The following is a 19,933-nucleotide window of genomic DNA, read 5'->3' as shown; positions in this document are numbered from 1 at the left end:
CCTGCTGAGTTTCCCCAGCAGATTGTTTGTAGCACATGCTAGGTGCTGTATATTTCAAAGAAATTACTGAAATGAAGCAATTGAGAAAAAGCCAAACCAGCTGGGAGTCTAAAATTAACAAGCAATTTATTGACCTTAGCTAGTTTCTGGGGATGCAGTTACGAGGATTCTCATAGGGGAGTTTACTAGTGGTGTAAAGGGGCAAACAGTTCATCGAAACATCATCAACCTGAAACATTAACTCTTCTCTCTCTACGGGTACTCTCAGGTCTGCCAAGTAACCCCAGCAGTTTCTGTTGTTATTTTGTTTAAGCAGTTATATTCCCAAATACCATCTGGACACATCTGTCAGTATTTTCAACCTCTAGATCAAGTATTTAAAAATTCATCCTTCATTGTTAATGTTGGCACTTAGTGTAAGCCAACTGTGCAATACATTGCTGCCTTAGATCATGGAATGTAGATCTGTACATCACTGGACAGGCCATTCTGTTGTGCTGATCTTGGTGCCAATTTATACTAAATGTCCTCCTCCTGTGTATCATCCAGTATTACCACTGGTAATACTGGTGGATGAGTAGGAAGTGTATTGCCACTAGTTTCATCTGCTTGATGACCAGTTTAACTAATGGTCAATCTGGCTCCACAAGTGGGTCCTAGAGCGCGATTTGAAAGAGAGGCCAAATTGATTGTGGAGTTTACAGCATGATTGTAAAGCCTCCTTGACATCCTGCAGATCTTCTATGTTATTATGTAAATGCAAATTGCTTCCCCCCTCTTTGTGCAATGCCTTGGGCAGTTGAGGAATATAGTTTATGATCTCATACAATTAACGGTGAAGACCTTTGGAGAAATGGGATTGGTAAACAAGTCTGTTGTTGCTGCCACTCACTTTTCTTCAGAGCTGTTACACTTTACACCTCAAGGATTTTAATGGATTTTTGATGGTCGGTGTGCATTCAATGGGCAGAGTGGCCTGCTTCCAAGCAATATGTCTCAATTAGTCTAAGGCAACCAAATGTGTATTTTCAATGGTTCTATAATAAACATCATATGACCAATGTAGACTTCCTTTCAGCCATTTGGTCCTTGAACCAACCTGCACAACCTCAATCACTACCTCAGTATAGCAACACTATGACCACTTTCACTACTTTGCATTACAATGGACTTTTTTTTCCAATTGTGTTCTTTCTTGTAAAAATTGTGTATAACTTATGTTTAATTTATGTTTTCCTTGTGAATGCTGCTTATCTGATGCTATTGTGCCTGTGATGCTGCTGCAAGTAAGTTTTTCATTGCACCTGTGCACACATGGACTTGTGTCTGTGACAATAAACTCGACTTTGACTTTGACTTTCCTGACTATCATATCACGGCAAAGAAATTAATCAAAATTTAAATAAAATTAAGTTTATTTCCCTCCTGACCTAACCTGCTGAGTTCCTTCAGCACTTTGTGTGTGTGTGTGTGTGTGTGTGTGTGTGTGTGTGTTGCTAAAGAAATTAATCAGACTTTGTCAAATCAATTGATATATTACTGATCATTCTTGGCATTATTGACAGACATTTTTAATTCATTCATCATTTGATACACATTCTTCGATCTCCAGCCAATGGTAATTGGCTTAGTACTGCCACGTGTACCGAGATATAGTGAGAAGCCTTTGTTTGCTTGCCATCCTAGAGGTATAAAGCAGTGAATATAACGCAATTTGAAGGGGATAAGGTACAACAAGTCTAATTATTAGCAGCGGAAATAAGATGTAAGATTTAAAATCGCAGCCCCTACTGACTCCCCTCTCCCCGCTAGAGAACGGAACGAGGGCACTTTTGGCTTTGGGCGAGATTGCCCTGCTGTTTGGGCGAATAGTTAACGCTCACTCTACAAACCCACGCTGCAAGGCAGTGTTCTGAGCAGTGTTGAAGTACATCGTGTTATCCCTGGTCCCTTAACGCTAGCAGCTAGCAACAACATCATGTCCGCTGCGGTAGATTTAACCCCTCCGTGCGGATGTTGGTGAATCTTCTCTATATTTAGAAGGGTTTTCGTTTTCACAGCAACTTGCAAAGTCCGCGGGGCAGAGGAAGAGGCGCCGTCCCCACCTGCCGAGCGGTCGGTGTGAACGGTGCCTGACGGGCGCACCTGACTCACTGAGCCACTCCAAGGGGCGTGGGCTGGGCGGGCAAGATCCGAGCTGCGTTTCCCGGAAAAGGGACGGGCGTGGGATGGAAACCGACCTCTTATAAGAGGCTGGCGACGGATGGGGAGTTCAACCCTCTCCCATCCTTCCTCGGATCCACAGTGAGATCTTCACCCAGCCAGAGCAAGATCTTTTGGAGCGGAGATCCTAACATTGGGGCAGGAATTGTGGCGTGAAGTCTGTGGACGTTACCACATCGGGAAAGTCGGTAAGTCTCCGGGCAATACTTGTGATCAATGTTCAATACTTAATACGTAAAGGTTGATCTGAGATTAGAGATGTTTGTACACACTTTGGAAATCAAACCTCTGTCCCTGAGTTTTGAGGCTTATTCTGTTATAATGCAAGGTGTTATTTCTTAAAGTCCAAACAAAATGCTGGAGGAATCCGCATTTTGTTTGTTGCTCCAGATTCTAGTGTGTGCAGTCTGTCTGGTGCCCGGGTGTCACGGCTCAGTGGCTGCATGCATTCGATGTGGGTACTTAGTTCGCTCTGCTTGTCAATGCTGGAAGTTAAGGTTAGTCCAGAAATTCCATTAGTTCATTGACCAAAGCACAAGTAGAGGTGCTTCAGAGTAACCACAGAGAGTGGTGGGTCGCTGGAATACGCTGCCAGGGGTGGTGGTGGAGATGGGCCAGAGGCGTTTAAGAGGCTCTTAGATAGGAACATGCGTGTGGGGAAAATGGACATTGTGCAGGCAGAAGGGATCAGTTTAGTTAGGCTTTTAATTATCAGCTTACAGACATAAGAGACACTGCAGATGCTGGAAATCTGGAGCAACACACAACATGCTGCGGGACTTCAACAGGCGCTGCCCGACCCGCTGAGTTTCTCCGGCATTTTGTGTAATTAGTTCGGCGCAACATGGTGGGCCGAATGGCCTGTCCCTGTGCTGTTCTCGGCTCCATGTAAAAGTAACAGGGCGCGGGAGGGGCACGTTGTCGATCCGGAGGTGTGCACTTGGTCGGAGTCACATTCGCAAGCCAACACAGTGTGTGATGTAGCGGGAACAAACGTTTCCACCGATACACCGGGCGGCAGGTGAGTTACAACCGCTGAACACACCTGGTGGTAACCGGCTCGCCTACTACGGATTCCCTGAATGCACATTTCTTCAATCGACTCCAATGCTATGGCTTTGCTTTCGGGGCTGTTGTAGGGGTTGGAATAGAAAGGGTTAATAACTAGTTAAATAGGATGTACAGTAACAGCGGGGAATCACTGGTAAACTCCGGCAACAGAGAGATGGGGTGCATGTGTAGCTGGTCCAAGGTACAGAGGTTTGATGATTATGTTGTCACACACCACTGTTGTGCCCGAAAGTTAGGTTTGCTGTTGACTGGGTTAGACTTATGCATAATTATGTGGTTTACTCTGTAATGTAAACCTAGTTCTACTGTAATTAAGGGTGTAATGATGCAGTCGGAGAAATGTAACAAACAAAACTTAGTTCATTGAGTTTTCTGTGTAATCACGGATGCAGAGAGGGGTATAAGGCTGTCCCGAAATCGTGTTGGAGTAGATCAGCTTTGGTGGGCACCAGTTTACAATAAATCACCAACTCCTTTGTCCTTCGCTCCTGCGGGGGCTTGCTTTTTTCCCCCCAATGCTGTTAAAAGAATCGCTGTTACAGTGTATGTGAGAACGTATCCCCATGCCGAAATCGTCTGATGATTTAGCCCAGTAAACGGTGTCTAATAATCAGTAGGAGCGAGCTGGCAGGGAATGTTGGCGAATGCTTCCTCTCCCAGTGATCACATCATCCAGCTTGTCTGCATTAAGGTTTGGGGAAGGGGGTGGGGTGGGGGGGGGAGGGGGGGGTGGGTAGAATAACAGGAAAGTTTGTCAAACAAATCCAACAAATGCAAACCGGAGGAACATCACCTCATATTCTGCCTGGGCAGCCTACAACCTGACGGCATCAACACCGAATTCTCCAATTTCAGGTAAACTGCGCCCCCTCTGCCCCCTTCTCTTGATCCACCCACGTCCTCTCTCACACCCCCTTCTTTCCACCACCACCACCACCCCCCCCCCCCACACCCTTGGTTCTCAGTCTCTTTCCCCTCCCTCACCTGGTTGCATTTACCTACATCCCCGCACTCAACCCACTCGGTTCCCTTGCCCTCCCTTACTGTCCCCATCCACCCACCATCCTTCCCTTATTTGGTTCCACATCACTTTCCATCAGCTGCAGCCCTCTGTTGTCTCCACCCATTACCTCTGTCACCATCTCCACCCTTCCCTCACCTGGCTCCATCTACCCAGCAACCTCCTCCCCACCTGATGCCATCATGAAGAAGGTGTGCCAGCAGCAATCCTTCATTAGGAGTTTGAGGAGATTTGCAATGTCACCAAAAACCCTTGCAAATTTCTATCGATGTACGGTGGAGAGCATTCTGACTGATTGCATCGCCGCCTTGTACGGAGGCTCCGATGCATAGGGTCGCAAGAGGCTGCAGAGGGTTGTAGACTCAGCCAGCTCCATCACGGGCACAACCCTTCACACCATCGAGGACATCTTCAAGAGGCGGCATCCATCACTAAGGACCCTCACCACCCGGGACGTACCCTCTTCTCGTTACTACCATCGGGGAGGAGGTACAGGAGTCTGAAGACCCACACTCAATGATTCAGGAACAGCTTCTTCCCCTCCGCCATCAGATTTCTGAACGGTCCATGAACCCATGAGCACTACCTCGTTATTCCTCTTCTGCACTATTTATTTATTTTGTAATTTATAGTAATTTTATGTCTTGCACTGTACTGCTGCTGCGAGACGACAAATTTCATGTCATATAAGTCGGTGATAATAAATCTGATTCTGATTCGAATTGCCAGCTTCTGCCTCATGCCTCCCCCTCACCTCTTTATGTGGGCTCTCCCGAAATGTCCACCATCCTTCTACGTCCACGGATACTCCCTCGCCCACTGATTTCCTCCAGCAGCTTGTTTTATGCTTCACAAATCATTCCACTGGTGAAGGTTTCCGTTACCACAGCCACACGCTAACTGCACCTGGGGAGGGATGGTTCAGTTAATGGCAGAGACCGGAGAGGCTGCGTTTGTTTCCCTTGCAGCAGAGGAGATGGAGGGGAGACCCAGTAAAGGTGGTTATAGAGTAGATAGTAAGTAACTCTTCCCCATGGCAGAGGTGTCTCAGTCCAGAGGGTTAAAAGTGAGGACTAAGAGATTTAGAGGGGTAAATTGGTTTATTATTGTCACATGTACCAAGGTACAGTGAAAAACTTTGTTATGTATGCTGTCCATACAGACCATTTCGTCACACTAGTGTATTGAGTAGTACAAGGGAAAAGCAATAACAGAATGCAGAATAAAGTGTGACAGTAGCAGAAAGTGCAGTGCAGGCAGACAATAAGGTGCAAAGCCATAACGAGGTAGATTGTGAGGTCAAGAATCCATCTTTGAGGTCCGTTCAGTAGTCTTATAACAGCGGGATAGAAGCTGTCCTTGAGCCTGGTGGTACGTGTTTTCAGGCTTTTGTATCTTCTGCCCGATGGGAGGGGGGAGAAGAGAGAATGTCAGGGGTGGGTGGGGTCTTTGATTATGTTGGCTGCTTTACTGAGGCACCTTCTTTCATTCAGAGGGTGGTTGGAACCTGAAACTCACTGCCAAGGATGTGGTGAAAGCAAAGACTCTCACAACATTTAAGGATCTTCTATGTGAGCCTTTGGAACCCCAGGGCAGAGAAGGCCATGGACCGAGTGCTGGTAACTGGGATTAGTATTGGTACTTGATGGTTAGCACAGACAAAGTGGGCTGAATGGCCTGTTTCTATGCTGCATGACCCTCTGACTAAAGCTAAGAAGATAGATAAAATAGAAAAAAGTCTGAGTTGGAGTACAAGATGTTATGGAAAGCCATCTAAAGCATCAGAAGGCAGAGTCTGAATTCTTCTGTGAAATCTGTTCACTTGTGGCCAACTGCTGGAAATAAGTATAGATTGTCATCAAAAGTTCAAGTACTTCACAGATGCCTTCAGGGAAAAGGACTGGAAATTCCCGCTCCTGTCTAGCCGGCACATATTTCCATCCCCTTGTTATATTGATGGATAACATGCTGCATTGCCGGTGTCACCACCTGCCAAGAGTAATGTAAAGAAAAGTTGCCTTTAAAAGACAATTTTTTTGACTGTAGTTTGAGACATAGGGGTGGGTCAGTGAACAACAGGTCAGTGGGACTGAATTCTTCTTTAATGAGCAGCCTGAAGACCCACACTCAGGAGCAGCTTCTTCCCTTCCGCCATCAGATTTCTGAACGATCCATGAACCCATGAACATGACCTCGTTATTCCTTTCTTTTGCACTATTGATTTATTTTTGTGATTTATAGTAATTTTATGTCTTGCTCTGTACTGCTGCCGCAAAACAACAAATTTCACTTCATATAAGTCAGTGATAATAAATCTGATTTTGATTGTTAGCTTTATTAATCTTCCTTCTTCCTAGGAGTTATTGTATTCGTTCCCAACCAAGTGAATAATAACACGTTTGAGCACCTTCGCTCCATCTGCCGGACCAGCCAGGATCTCCCGGTGGCCAGACATTTTAATTCCGCTTCCCATTCCCACACCGACATGTCTGTCCACGGCCTCCTCTGCTGCCAAGTTGTGGCTAGACGCAGATTAGAGGAATAGCACCTCATATTCTGCCTTGGTAGTTTCCAACCTGACGGCATCAACATCGATTTCTCTAACTTCCCTCTGTCCCCTCTTTTACCCCACCAGTCCCCATCACCCATTCTCTTTCTCCTCCCCTGCCCTCTTGATCTGCCCATCACCCATACACTCCTCCGTCCTGTTCCCCTCCCCACCTCCCTCCCTTTATTCCATGGTTCACTGTCCTGTCCTATTAGACTTCATTTTCTTCAGCCCTTTGTCACTTCCACCTATCAGCTCCCAGCTTCTGATACGATTCCCACTCTCCCCCCTTCCTCATCCGCCTATCACCCCCTCCCCTCACCTGGATCCACCTATCAACCGCCAGCTCTTGTTCCACCCCTTTCCCCCACCTTTTTATACCGGCCATCTCCCCTCTTTCTTTCCAGTCCTGATGAAGGGTCTCAACCCAAAATGTCGACTGTCCATTTCCCTCCATAGATGCTGCCTGACCCTGACCTGAAGACCCAAACTCAGGAGCAGCTTCTTCCCTTCCGCCATCAGGTTTCTGAACGATCCATGAACCCATGAACATGACCTCGTTATTCCTTTCTTTTGCACTATTTATTTATTTTTGTGATTTATAGTAATCACAAATTTATGTTCCTCCAGCATTTTGTGTGTTGCTCCAGATTTCCAGCATCTGCGGTCTCTCTTGTGTCTATATAGTAACAAGAAAGTGAAAGATTCCAGGAATCTTAGTACTCAGAAAATAAATAGGTTTCTCATATCCCATGTAAGTTACAGTCTTGTCTGTTTAACTTTTGCTTACTGACTTGTAGCACTCGTGGGAACTCTGGATCTAGCTTTGAATTTGCTGCATAGTGCTTTTGCCAAGAGTGCTAAGTCTGGCAATTTTTCTGCATGGAATTTTAACTCTAAGAAATCACATCAGTGAATGACTCCTAATCTGAATTATGGGGGAACAAAACTTGCTGTTTTGCTGATCTAAATTAAAGATATACCTTTACCTACCTCCTGCTTTGGTAAATTGGCTTATTATTTGTCAAAGTCAAAATCAAAGATGAGTTTATTGTCACATGCACAAGTCCATGTGTGCACAGGTGCAATGAAAAACTTACTTGCAGCAGTATCACAGGCACAGAGCATCACAATGTTCACAAGAAAAACATAAATTACAAACAATTTTTACAAGAAAGAACATAATTAGAACAAAAATAAACAAATTCCATTTTAGTGCGAAGTGGTCAGAGTGATGCTAAACTGTAGTGAGTAGGGTTTTGCCAGTTGTTTCAAGAACTGCATGGTAGAAGGGAAGTAGCTGTTCTTGAACCAAGGTGCAGTGAAAAGCTTTGTTTGCTTGCCGTTCACACAGATCATTTCATCACATCAGTGCGTTGAGGTAGTGCAAGGGAAAACAATAATAGAATGCAGAATAAAGTGTTACAGTTATAGAGGAAGTGCAGACAATAAGATGCAAGGACATAACGAGGTAGATTGTGAGGTCAAGAGGTGGCAAATACAAAATTATTATTATAGTAAGGTAATTGCCACCTTAAGCAGGAGAATTATTTGAATCATAAACACAAGCTGTCGAGGTACTGCTGGGTGAGCCGTCCTCAGGATGCATCATCAAGAGCACTTGCTTCCAAATCCATTCATGGAACAGATATGGAACCAAGGTCTTGGTTATTAGTAGGCACAATGCCACACAAAGTTAGTGCACCCACAAAAGCTGGAAAAAGCTTTCTCAGCCAGCTGAGCAACACCCCCAGCTTAGCCAGCTGTCAAAACTGTTGAACACACTGAGTATTTGGTTTCAACCATTTAAGAACATTAAAAAACTATTATTTAAAAAAAACATCAAATATTTTTTAAAAATATTAAAATATTTTAAAAGATTTAAAAACTTTAAAACAATAAACACACTTTTGAATCGTATTTATTTCAATATTTGAGAATTAACAAAGTCCAAAATAAGAACAAAAGAGCTAGAAGAAAAGTCAGGCAGCATCTGTGGAGAGAGAAAGAGTTAACACTTCAGGTTGAAGACTGTTGCCCAGAACAGGGAATGATAGGAAAACAAGTTAAAGCTAAGTTACAGAGAAAGGGAGGGAGATGGATGGATAGGAGAAAAGGGGATATCTATGATTGGATGAGGCCAGGGTTGCCCTGAGGATAAGTTCTATTTCCTTATCCACAGATGCTGCCCAACCAGCTGAGGGTTTCCAGCATCTTCTGCTTTTAATTTCAGATTTCCAGCACTTACAGAATATTTTGATTCCCACTTACCAAATTTCCTCCTGATGAAGAGTCTCGACCCGAAACGTCAACCGTTTATTTCCCTCCATAGATGCTGCCTGACCTGCTGAGTTCCTCCAGCACTTTTTATGTGTGTGACACACAATTATCTACACTGTTTTCATGTACAAAAACAGTTTGTACAAGCACAACTTGCTTGTGTGCTGTGGGACACAATAACACTAACAACATTATGGACTTTGGAAAAGTGAAGCGGTGGGGAGATATTGCAGACAGGGCCAACAAGAAATGAACCTGACAATAGCATGTGTGTCTCAGAGAGTGCAGAGAATATTCACAATTTTAAGGAATAGGAGTTTAAAATAGCACAATCTCCTTCTTTGATGTTTAATTTTGCTGAGAATATAGTTAGACCTTTCAGGGTCAATGTGTTTTTCAGATGCTGGTGCATTGCTGTGTATTTACATAATGTTTGTTTTGTTGTGTCTAGATTATTATGAGCTGATTTCAATCATTATTGTTTTTTGTGCTTCCTTCCTTGTTGTTTTTTATTCCTCAACATTTAGGGATTGCAACTGACCACTTGGAGATTGCTGAGCGATGCAGTGAATAATCAAGTACTGGAAAATATTCTTGTGCAATCGAATAATTGTTGAGTTACTTAACATACATTAATCAATCATCTTAATGCCACATGGCAGGACATGTTACTTTTGTGATTAATGTGGTAATTTTCCAATTCCTCATCTTGCTGTTCAAAATGTTATATAAATTTGGCTATTTTCTGTAAAACAATTTTAATGTTGTTTAAAATCAATCGTTGGAAAATAATACAGAACAAACATCTCAGTTTCCATTACGCACAAGCTGTCTGCCATACTTCTTGCTGTTAAGTTTCTTTTTAGTTTGAATGTGGAGTTGCAGGATGATATGTCACTCTGGTACAATGATGCAGGAATGCACTAGTACATGTAGTGTAGAACTTAACCTAACCAGTAACCTGCATTTAACATTTCATTGTATGCTGACAGTGCCATTGAAAGGAATGGCACTGCCCTCCATATACCCCCCATGGCTAGTGAAAAGCTAAGAGGCAAGATGTGACCCCTTAGCCAATGTTGTTTGTATTTCACACCTGGACGCAGTGCTCAGTCCAACTGTGGAGTGGAAGGTCATGCAGCCTCGATTGCATTCTTGACTTCTTCACTGCAATGCGTGGGTGCACCGGTCAGGAACACGCTGATCTGTGTGGTGCTGTCGGCCAGCACTTCTCTGCAGGGGAGCAGCCCGATCAAGGCCAATATTTTTCATGCAGTGAGAGGCTCGGAACCACTGGTATTCAGGGAGATCTGAGCATCCTTGCACACAGAATGTTAGCTTGGAAGTATAGCAAGCAATTAGGGAAGCAAACAGTATGTTAGCTTTTTCATCAAGCGATTGGAGCAAAGGAGGTAAAATATCTTACTGCACATACATGGGGGCTTGGTGAAGCTAGCACCACAGTTAGTGCAGCTGCTCACAGCTCCAAGGACCCATGTTCGATCCCATCCACCCATTCCTCTTGCCTTTACTTTCCTGTAGCCCTTAATATGTATCAGTAACGACATATTAAACAATATTAATGCACTAAATAACGTACATGTATGTTGACGTGCTGAATACACCTATATTATTACACATAGTACTTATGCCCATATACATTGTCGACAGAAGTCTGTGTCTGTCTGTGTGGAGTTGCCACATTCTCCCTGTGTCTGCAGAGGTTTCTACTGGGCGTGCTAGTCTCCTCCCACATCTCAAAAACGAGCTGCTGGATTAATTGGCTATTACCTGTTAATGTAGGCAGATGAACAAGCAGGGAATGGAGTGATACGGATTATGTACAGGCAGATATGATGAGTTTAATTTGGCATCATGCTTGGCACAGGTAGCATGCATCAAAGGGACAGTTCTATGTTCTATGTTCGAATTGATGGAAATTGGTTGAGAGAGTCATTTTTGGGCTACGGGGAAGTAAAGGGGAATGGAGTGGGTGTGATTGCTCTAATGGGAGCTAAACTGAACTGGATAGGGTCCTTCTGTGTTGTAGCAAGATCCCACATGGAATATTATGGCTATGGTCTCCTTACTTCAATAAATAAATAATTGTCTTAGAAGGATTAAAAAAAAAGGCATACTCAATTAATTTATCAGATGAGAATGTTCTATACACAAGTGGGTTTATTTTCCTTATTTAGAAAAATTAGAGATGTATTTATCGTAACAGCATTTTCTTAAGGATCCTGTGTAGTGCTGTGAGGATGTCGTTCTCGTAGAGCAAAGGGAGGTTGGTGACGAATTTCTTGCGTGGCAAACAGTGTATAAAAGGAATGGCACTGCCCTCCATATACCAGCCAAGGCTAGTGTAAAGCTAAGAGGCTGGATATGACCCCTTAGCCAATGTTGTTCGTATTCCACACTTGGACCCAGTGCCATCTATCCCCATGAAGGACATTGTATTAGTAGATTACTTTAGCATGCTGGATTTCTCCTTCTTGCATTTGTGTTTGATTAGACTTGCTAATAAGGTCAAGCTTGTTGTATGGTAGTCGTACTGGTCCCGTGTGATATGAGTTTACCCATTTTCAGTGGCAGGCACGGTAGTGTAGCAGTTAGCATAACACTATTACAGGACCAGTGACCCGGGTTCAATTCCTGCCACTGTCTGTAAGGAGTTTGTATGTTCTCTCCATGTCTGTGTGGGTTTCCTCCGTGTGCTCTGGTTTCCTCCCATGTTCCACAGATGTACAGGTTAGGAAGTTGTGGGCATGCTATGTTGGTGCCAGAAGCGTGGCGACACTTGTGGGCTGCCCCCAGAACACTTGACGCAAAAGCAGCATTTCGCTGTGTGTTTTGATGTACATGTGACTAATAAAAATATCTTATATTTCCTTAAAAGAAAACCAAAAACTCAATGTTGTTGGAAGTCTGAAATAAAAAGAGAAAATGCCAGAAAGAGGCAGCAGCTCAGGCAGTAACTGTGGCAAGTGAAGCAGTCCAGGATCCTTTGTTAGAACCCAAAGTTGTTCTATTATTTTGCACTTCAATGTTCATTGTTTATTCAGTAACTTTATTTCTCTTTACAAATTCAGATGAAGATTTAGTTCAGAAAAATAGTTAAAGGTTACAAGCATAAGCACCAGCAGTGTTTGTGTCTGGCAGGTGAAGAGATGACGCTGTGACTTCTGTACTTTGCAATGAGCAGAGTGCTGCCAAGTATCTTTAAGCCCCTTAGAATTAGAAGTATGTTAACATGTTAATTGTCAGGATTGCAGTCATTTCAATGATGATGACAGAAAAATGGTTTATGTTCCATTTTAAAGCAAAACAAATGTGGAATGGATGTCATGAATCACAATGCTTATGCAATCAGCTGATGACAGGCTGACATTTTGCTTGCTTTGAAGTTGATCCTAACCCTTTAAAAAATTGCTTTTGTTAAATCCATCAGATTTGGAGAAGATCAGATAAAGGGCTCAGCTTTGAGTTCATTTCTGAGCTCAGTTCCTTCAGCTAATACCAGTGGGATTGGGACTTTCCCACAGACATTGTCCAACAAACTAGCATTATTATAGCCTTAACCTAACTTGTTTTTCGCTCTTTCCCAGTCCTGATGAAGGGTCTTTGACCTGAAAGGTTGATTCTGTTTCTCTTTGTACAGCTGCTGCCTGACCTGCTGAGTGTTTCCAGCAGTTTCTGTTTTTATATCAGTATTAAAGCATGTCAGAAAGATCCGTGGCTCAATTTCATCAAATATGTACTTTCAAATAATTTCCCACCCAAACTTGCATTTGGTTCCATAGCATCAATTATGTACAATTTGTGTGTTGTGGTCAAATTGCAAGTGAGTGTTGTAAAATGATTGAAATCCGACACAAGTGTATAAAATTGGAAATGCATTTTGGCCCAAACAATTGGATTGTCAGTACATGTTCTTCAATGCACCCAAACCTTCTGCAAAGTCAGTAACACTATTGTTATAGCATGTCCTGTATCTATTGAAAGGTTAAATCGAGCATTTGAATGCACACATCAGATAGCAGTGTCAGTTGTTGTGGTATAATGCACCTTTGATGTCTGTATGTCAAACATGGCCTCCGGTACACACTTAATCCTAAATTTGAACCACATACAGGAAATCAGGACAAGGGCAGCAGATGCAGAGCCACAGCCTCACTATCTAAGGCATCAATTGCTTACAAGCTCAGGGACTGAGCTTGTGGAGACTTTGTTGGCCTCAGACAAGCCATGCAGTAGAGCTGCAACAGTGTAGACATTCCATTTTTTCTGCTGAGATAACACCTTTCTATTTTTTCATCCAATAATGGGTGCTCCAGTCTTAGTCCTACTAAACTCAGAACAAGAGAGAAGAGACCAAATGCAGAGACTCCTTCAGAGAGGAACACGGAGGAGAAGGGCTTTTACCAACAGACCCTCACCGCAAGAGTTTTCCAGGGGCAGTATTTCCAGCTCCACCTGCCCAAGGTTGATTGTATCCAGTAAATTTTTTCAAAGTGATGAAGATGTCCCACTGCTGGCACAGCTGCTGGCTCACAGCTGCTGACACTAGACTTGTGTGGAGGTGAAGGTCATGTTGGTAAATTGATAAATTGGTTTATTAGGCACATACCAAGGACAGCTTCTATCCCACTATTGAATGGTACCCTTATATGATGAGATGGACTCTGACCTCACGATCAACCTTGTGACCTTGCACCTTATTGCACTGCACTTTCTCTGTAGCTGTGACACTTTGTACTGATATTGTTTTTGCCTGTACTACATCAATGCACTCTGTACTAACTCAATGTAACTGCACTGTGTAATGAATTGACCTGTACGATCAGTATGCAAGAAAAGTTTTTCACTGGACCTCGGTACAAGTGACAATAATAAACTAATACCAATACCAATATATGTACTGAGGTGCAGTGAAAAACAGTCTTGCATACCGTTCATACAGATCAATTCATTACACAGTGCATTGAGGTAGTACAGAGTAAAACAATAACAGAGTGCAGAATAAAGTGTTACAGTTACAGAGAATGTGTAGTGGAGACAGACAGTAAAGTGCAAGGTCATAATGAGATAGATTGTGAGGTTAAGTGTTTATCTTATTGTACCAGGGAACTGTTTAATAGTCTTATAATAGCGGGATAGAAACTGTCCTTCGTGGTATGTGCTTTCAGGCTTTTGTATCTTCTCTCTGATGGGAGTGGGGAGAAGAGAGAATGTCCTGGGTGGGTGGGGTCTTTGATAATGTTGGCTGATTTACCGAGGCAGTAAAGCAGCCAACATAATCACAAGACCCCACCCACCCCGAGAAGTGTAGACAGAGTCCATGGAGGGGAGGCTGGTTTCTGTGATGTGCTGGGCTGTGTCCACAACTCTCTGCAGTTTCTTGCGATCATGGGCAGAGCAGTTGCCACACCAAGCCGTGCTGCATCCAGATAGGATGCTTTCATGAAGGTCATGAACCTCCTGAACTTTGGATCACCCTACATGGTGTCAGTTGATGTGGGCCACACGTTGTAGATAGCAGTGCAGCTCTACTCCAAGGAGGAGGCTTTATCTCACCCTCTCTGAGCGGTAAGTATTAAGCAGTGGGTTTGGGGAACTCAGCGGGTCAGGCAGCATCTGTGGAGGCAAAGGGATGGTCGATGTTTCAGGTCAGGACTTTGCATCGGGATTGAGAGTGCAGAGGGGAGTTGTCCAGGAAAAGAGGTGAGAGGGAGGGGTGAGGCAGGGGCCAGAAGATGACAGGTGGGGCAAGGTGAGGACGGGCTGATGGAGCCAGGTCGGGGAGGGGTGGAGTTGGGAGAGAGCAGCTGATGGGTGATAGATAGAGACAGGAAAGGAGAGAGGAATGGGGAGGGGCACAGATGGAGCCAGGTGGGAGAAGGAGATAGAAGGACCAGAAGGAGCAGTCTGTGGGTGATAGGCAGGTGAAACTAGGTGGGGAAGGAGGATGAAACTGGGTGATGTGGGGGGCTGGAGGGAAGAACTAGGAGGAGAGAGGGAGGAGCACATGTAGTGTCGGACACCTGAAGTCGGAAAATTCACTGTGCGTACGACTGGCTTGTAGACTAGGCATCAGAATATGATTTACTGTTCTTCCAGTTTGCGTTTGACCTCACTCTGGTAGTGCAGGAGGTCTGGGTGTGTGGGTTTGTCCGGATTACGGAATTCCAGAACTGGGGAGTGATGGATTGCACGCATGTGGTGCCAAGTATGTGAACCCAGGGATATCCATTAATGAAGGAAGCTGTGGCCTGGAAGTCGTTGAGTGTGTAAATATGGGTGGGGTTCGTTTCAGTTTCTTCCGCGACTGTGAGTTGTGGTGCTCAGAAGGTGCGAACTGAGCTGCTTTTCAAAACCCTCCAGTCAAGTCTGTGCTTCATCATTGTCTGTTGCGTCCTCCACAATGTTATAGGAAAGCTGGAAAGATGCAAAGAAGATTTACGAGAATGTTGTCAGGGCTCGAAGGCCTGAGTTATGGGGAGAAGTTGGGCAGGCTAGGACTTTATTCTTTGGAGTGTAGGGGCCTGAGCGGGTGACCTCTTAAAGGTGCCTAAAATCATAGGGGGCATAGATAGGGTGAATGCACACAGTCTTTTTCCCGGGGAAAGAGAATCAAAAACTAGGGGGCACAGGTTTAAGATGAGAGGGGAAAGGTTTAAAAGGGACCTGAGAGGCAACTTCCTCACACAGAGGGTGGTGCATGTGTGGAACGAGCCGCCAGAGGAAGTGGTTGAGGCAGGTGTAATAATAACATTTAACAGACACTTAGACACGTACATGGATAGGAAATGTTCAGAGGGGAATGGGCCAAACGCGGGCAAATGGGACTAGTTTAGATAGACGTCTTGGTTGGCATGGACCAAGGGCCTGTTTCCATTGCTATACTCTATGACAATCTGGTAACAAGGAGATACAATCCTTGCTCACTGGTTCATAGCTGAAACATGTCAAACAAGGTAAGTGGTAATGAAGATGGCCCTTCCCTGGATGTGCTCTTCATCTTATCCTCCTTTGGTTCATATGAGGATTATACTCCGCCAAAGGAGGACACAGGCAAAGAGTCAGCCATGTGCAAATAAAACGAGGCTTTCTGCTGTTCAAACATGGGATGAGAGTGACAAGTTAACATCGTTCTACACCAGTGTAAACAATGACCGCTCCCATCAACAGGAAGTCTCACCACTTCCTGTTGTCACTGCTTTCTCGTAACGACTTGGAGATCACCACCGACCAGAAACTGACTTGGTCCAGGGACGTAATTACTGTAAAGGCAAACCGGAGGTTGGGCGTGACACATTGACAGCTCACATGGCATTGAAGGACATTGCTCTCTGCTTGCATCAACAATGAAGAAACTTTAATTCAATCAGCACAAAACATCCTGCTGTACTGCTGTTCCTCTCAAACACCCTAAACTTTTATCACAGTCCACGTTGGCACATTACACAACGTATAATGGATAAATATATAGGCTCCACTTGTCAAATCCTCCTCCCCAGCACAACCTGTCCAACCTTGAAAACCTGAGCCAGCGGTTCCTTCAGTGCTTGAACACCGGAGAGAATGGAATCCACGTTCTGTACCACTTTCACCTCACAATATATATCCCTATTCCCATCTCCAAGGTAATACACAACTCCAATGTCCAACCCTAATTAGAGGTGTCCTGTAACAGCATGAGAAGCTTCCCTCACCAAAAGCACCGAAGCAAGTTAGGAAAACAATTAGGGATGGACAACGTTTTCTGGCTCTGTCGTGTTGTTGCAAGCAGAGAGCATTCTTTATTGCTACACTCCCAGTAATGATCATCTGTCAGAAATACAACAAAATAAAACTTTAATTAAACCAAAACTGGATCATTTTTTTTAACAGGTTGTCCAGGACAGAGCCATTGACTGACCAATCCCATTGACCAGGTGTGGTTATTCATCGTTGAGCTCCTGCTGCCTTGTCTACAGTAAGGTTCAAGAAGGCAGCTCACCACCACTTTGTTAAGGGCAGTTAATGATGGGCAATAAATGCTGGCCTTGCCAGTGATACCCACATCCCCCCCAAAAAATGAATAAAACAAAGTCTTGTTCCATTCAACTTGCCAGCAGAACAGAAATATTTGGGTTTTTTTTTACACAGTGAATGGTATCAAATAGGATTTCACAAATAAGTTTAGTGTCTCTAATACTATATGCCTGTGATGTTGTCGCAAGTAAGTTTTTCATTGCACCTGTGCATACGTGTACTTGTGCGGATGACAATAAACTCAACTTTGACTTAGTAAATGGTTGCTTAATGGTTGGTGTGGACTTAGTGGGCAAAGGGGCCATTTTCCGTGCTGTATGACTCTACAACTCTGTGGTTAGGGGGTTGTAATGGAGATAGATTCAATCATTGAGTCCAAAAGTGAGCTGGTACAGAATGATGGTCCCATAGGTACAGAATGATGGACCAAGTGGCCTCCTTGACCATTCTGTGATCTGCTGGATTGTTTGTGTTTTACCTGAATGCTGATTGGTAGGTTTCACTATATTACCTTCTTGCAACAGTGTTTCTGTAATAAGACTGAACTCTCCTCCTCCCTCCCCATTATTCTGAAGTTTTTCCTGTAAACTCTAATCCTTTCCAAGTAATCCACTCTCAGTGTTTAGAAACAGACCTACCACAGTGATTACTTGCCCGTTCCCTTGTATAAAAATATTTTAACAACACAGTTACTCTTTTCTTTGAAGAACAAAACCTATAAGAAAGTAAGATTAAGAATTCTTTATTAGTCACATGTACATTAAAACACACACTGAAAAACACACACTTCAGGAGATTGAATTCGAAGGCAGAATACAAGGTCAATGGCGGGACTCTTAGAGTGTGGAGGAACAGAGGGATCTTGGGGTCCACGTCCATAGATCCCTCAAGGTTGCCACGCAGGTTGAAAGGGTTGTTAAGAAGGTGTATGGAGTGTCAGCCTTAATTAGTCAGGGTGTTGAGTTCAAGAGCCACGAGGTGATGTTGCAGCTCTGTAGAACTCTGGTCAGACCACACTTGGAGTATTGTGTTCAGTTCTGGTCGCCTCATTATAAGAAGGATGTGGAAGCTTTAGAGAGGGTGCAGAGGAGATTTACCAGGATGTTGACTGGATTGGAGAGCATGTCTTATGAGGATAGGTTGAGTGAGCTCGGGCTTTTCTCTTTGGAGAGAAGGAGGATGAGAGGTAACTTGATAGAGGTGTACAAGATGATAAGAGGCATAGATCGAGTGGACAGTCAGAGCCTTTTTCCCGGGGCGACAATGGCTAACACGAGGGGGCATAATTTTAAAGTGATTGGAGGAAGGTATAAGGGGGATGTCAGGGGTAAGTTTTTACACAGAGAGTGGTGGGTGTGTGGAACACACTGCCTGCAGAGGTTGTTGGGGCAGATACGTTAGCGACATTTAAGAGACTCTTAGATAGACACATGAATGATAGAAAAATAGAGGCTATGTGGGAGGGAAGAGTTATATAGACCTTAGAGCAGGATAAAATGTCAGCACAACATTGTGGGCCAAAGGGCCTGTACTGTGCTGTAGTGTTCTATGTTCTATGAAATGCATCTTTTTTGTGTAGAGCGTTCTGGGGGCAGCCCATAAGTGTCGCCACGCTTCCGGCTCCAACATAGCGTGCCCACAACTTCCCAACCCGTAATGCCTTTGGAATGTGGGAGGAAACCGGAGCACCCGGAGGAAACCCACACCGTCAAGGGGAGAACATACAAACTCCTTACAGACAGTGGCCGGAATTGAACCCAGGTTGCTGGCACTGTAATAGCATTACGTTAACTGCTGCAATACCGTGCCTGCCCTCTACAATAAATTTGTCAGTATATAACTCAGAGGCACACAGATTTAACATATAAATAAAAAGGTGTAATGGTGATATTAATGTGTGATTATTTAATGTATTCAAAGGGAATTATTCTGCCCTTTTCAGAATCAGAATCAGGTTTATTATCACTGACTTATCTGACGTGAACTTTGTTGTTTTGCAGCAGCAGTACAGTGCAAGACATAAAATTACTATAAATCACAAAATAAATAAATAATGCAAAAAAAGGAATATCAAGGTAGCGTTCATGAGTTCATGGACAGTTCAGAAATCTGATGGTGGCGGGGAAGAAGTTGCTCCAAAATCGTTGAGTGTGGGTCTTCAGGCTCCTGTACCTCCTCCCTGATGATAGTAACGAGAAGAGGGCATGTCCCGGATGGTGAGGGTCCTTAGTGATGGATGCCACCTTCTTGGGGCACCGCCTCTTAAAGCTGGTGGGGAGGGTTGTGCCCGTGATGGAGCTGGCTGAATCTACAACCCTCTGCAGCCTCTTGCGATCCTGTGCATTGGAGCCTCCATACCAGGCGGTGATGCAACCAGTCAGAATGTTCTCCACTGTACATCTACAGAAATTTTCAAGAGTCTTTGGTGACATACTGTATCTCCTAAAATTCCTAATGAAGTAGAGCTATTGGTGTGCTTTCTTTGTGATTACATCATTGTGCTGGGCCTAGGATAGATCCTCTGAGATGTTGACACCCAGGAACTTGAAGCTGCTCACCCTTTCCACCGCTGACCCCTCAATGAGGACTGGTGTGTGTTCTCCCGACTTCCCCTTCCTGAAGTCCACAATCAGTTCCTTGGTCTTGCTGACATTAAATCCGAGGTTGTTGTTGCGACACCACTCGACCAGCCGATCTATCTCACTCCTGTACGCCTCCTCATCACTTTATAAGCTTCATTTTATTGTCATCAC

General features: G+C 44.1%; 1 protein-coding gene across 1 annotated transcript in view; it reads left to right on the top strand.

The window, feature by feature from the left end:
• The first annotated feature begins 2,222 nt into the window (after positions 1-2,222).
• The window catches only part of tbxa2r (thromboxane A2 receptor), a 37,839-nt gene continuing 20,128 nt past the window's right edge, over positions 2,223-19,933 (top strand). Inside the window, exon 1 of the mRNA XM_052037724.1 lies at positions 2,223-2,411. The gene's annotated coding sequence lies outside the window, so the exon portion shown is untranslated. The remainder of the gene's footprint in view (positions 2,412-19,933) is intronic.

Source organism: Pristis pectinata, chromosome 24 (genome assembly GCF_009764475.1).
Source record: "Pristis pectinata isolate sPriPec2 chromosome 24, sPriPec2.1.pri, whole genome shotgun sequence".
In the NCBI taxonomy this organism is placed as follows: domain Eukaryota; kingdom Metazoa; phylum Chordata; class Chondrichthyes; order Rhinopristiformes; family Pristidae; genus Pristis; species Pristis pectinata.
Note: the sequence above shows the minus strand (reverse complement) of the source record. Positions and strands in the feature narration are given on the sequence as shown.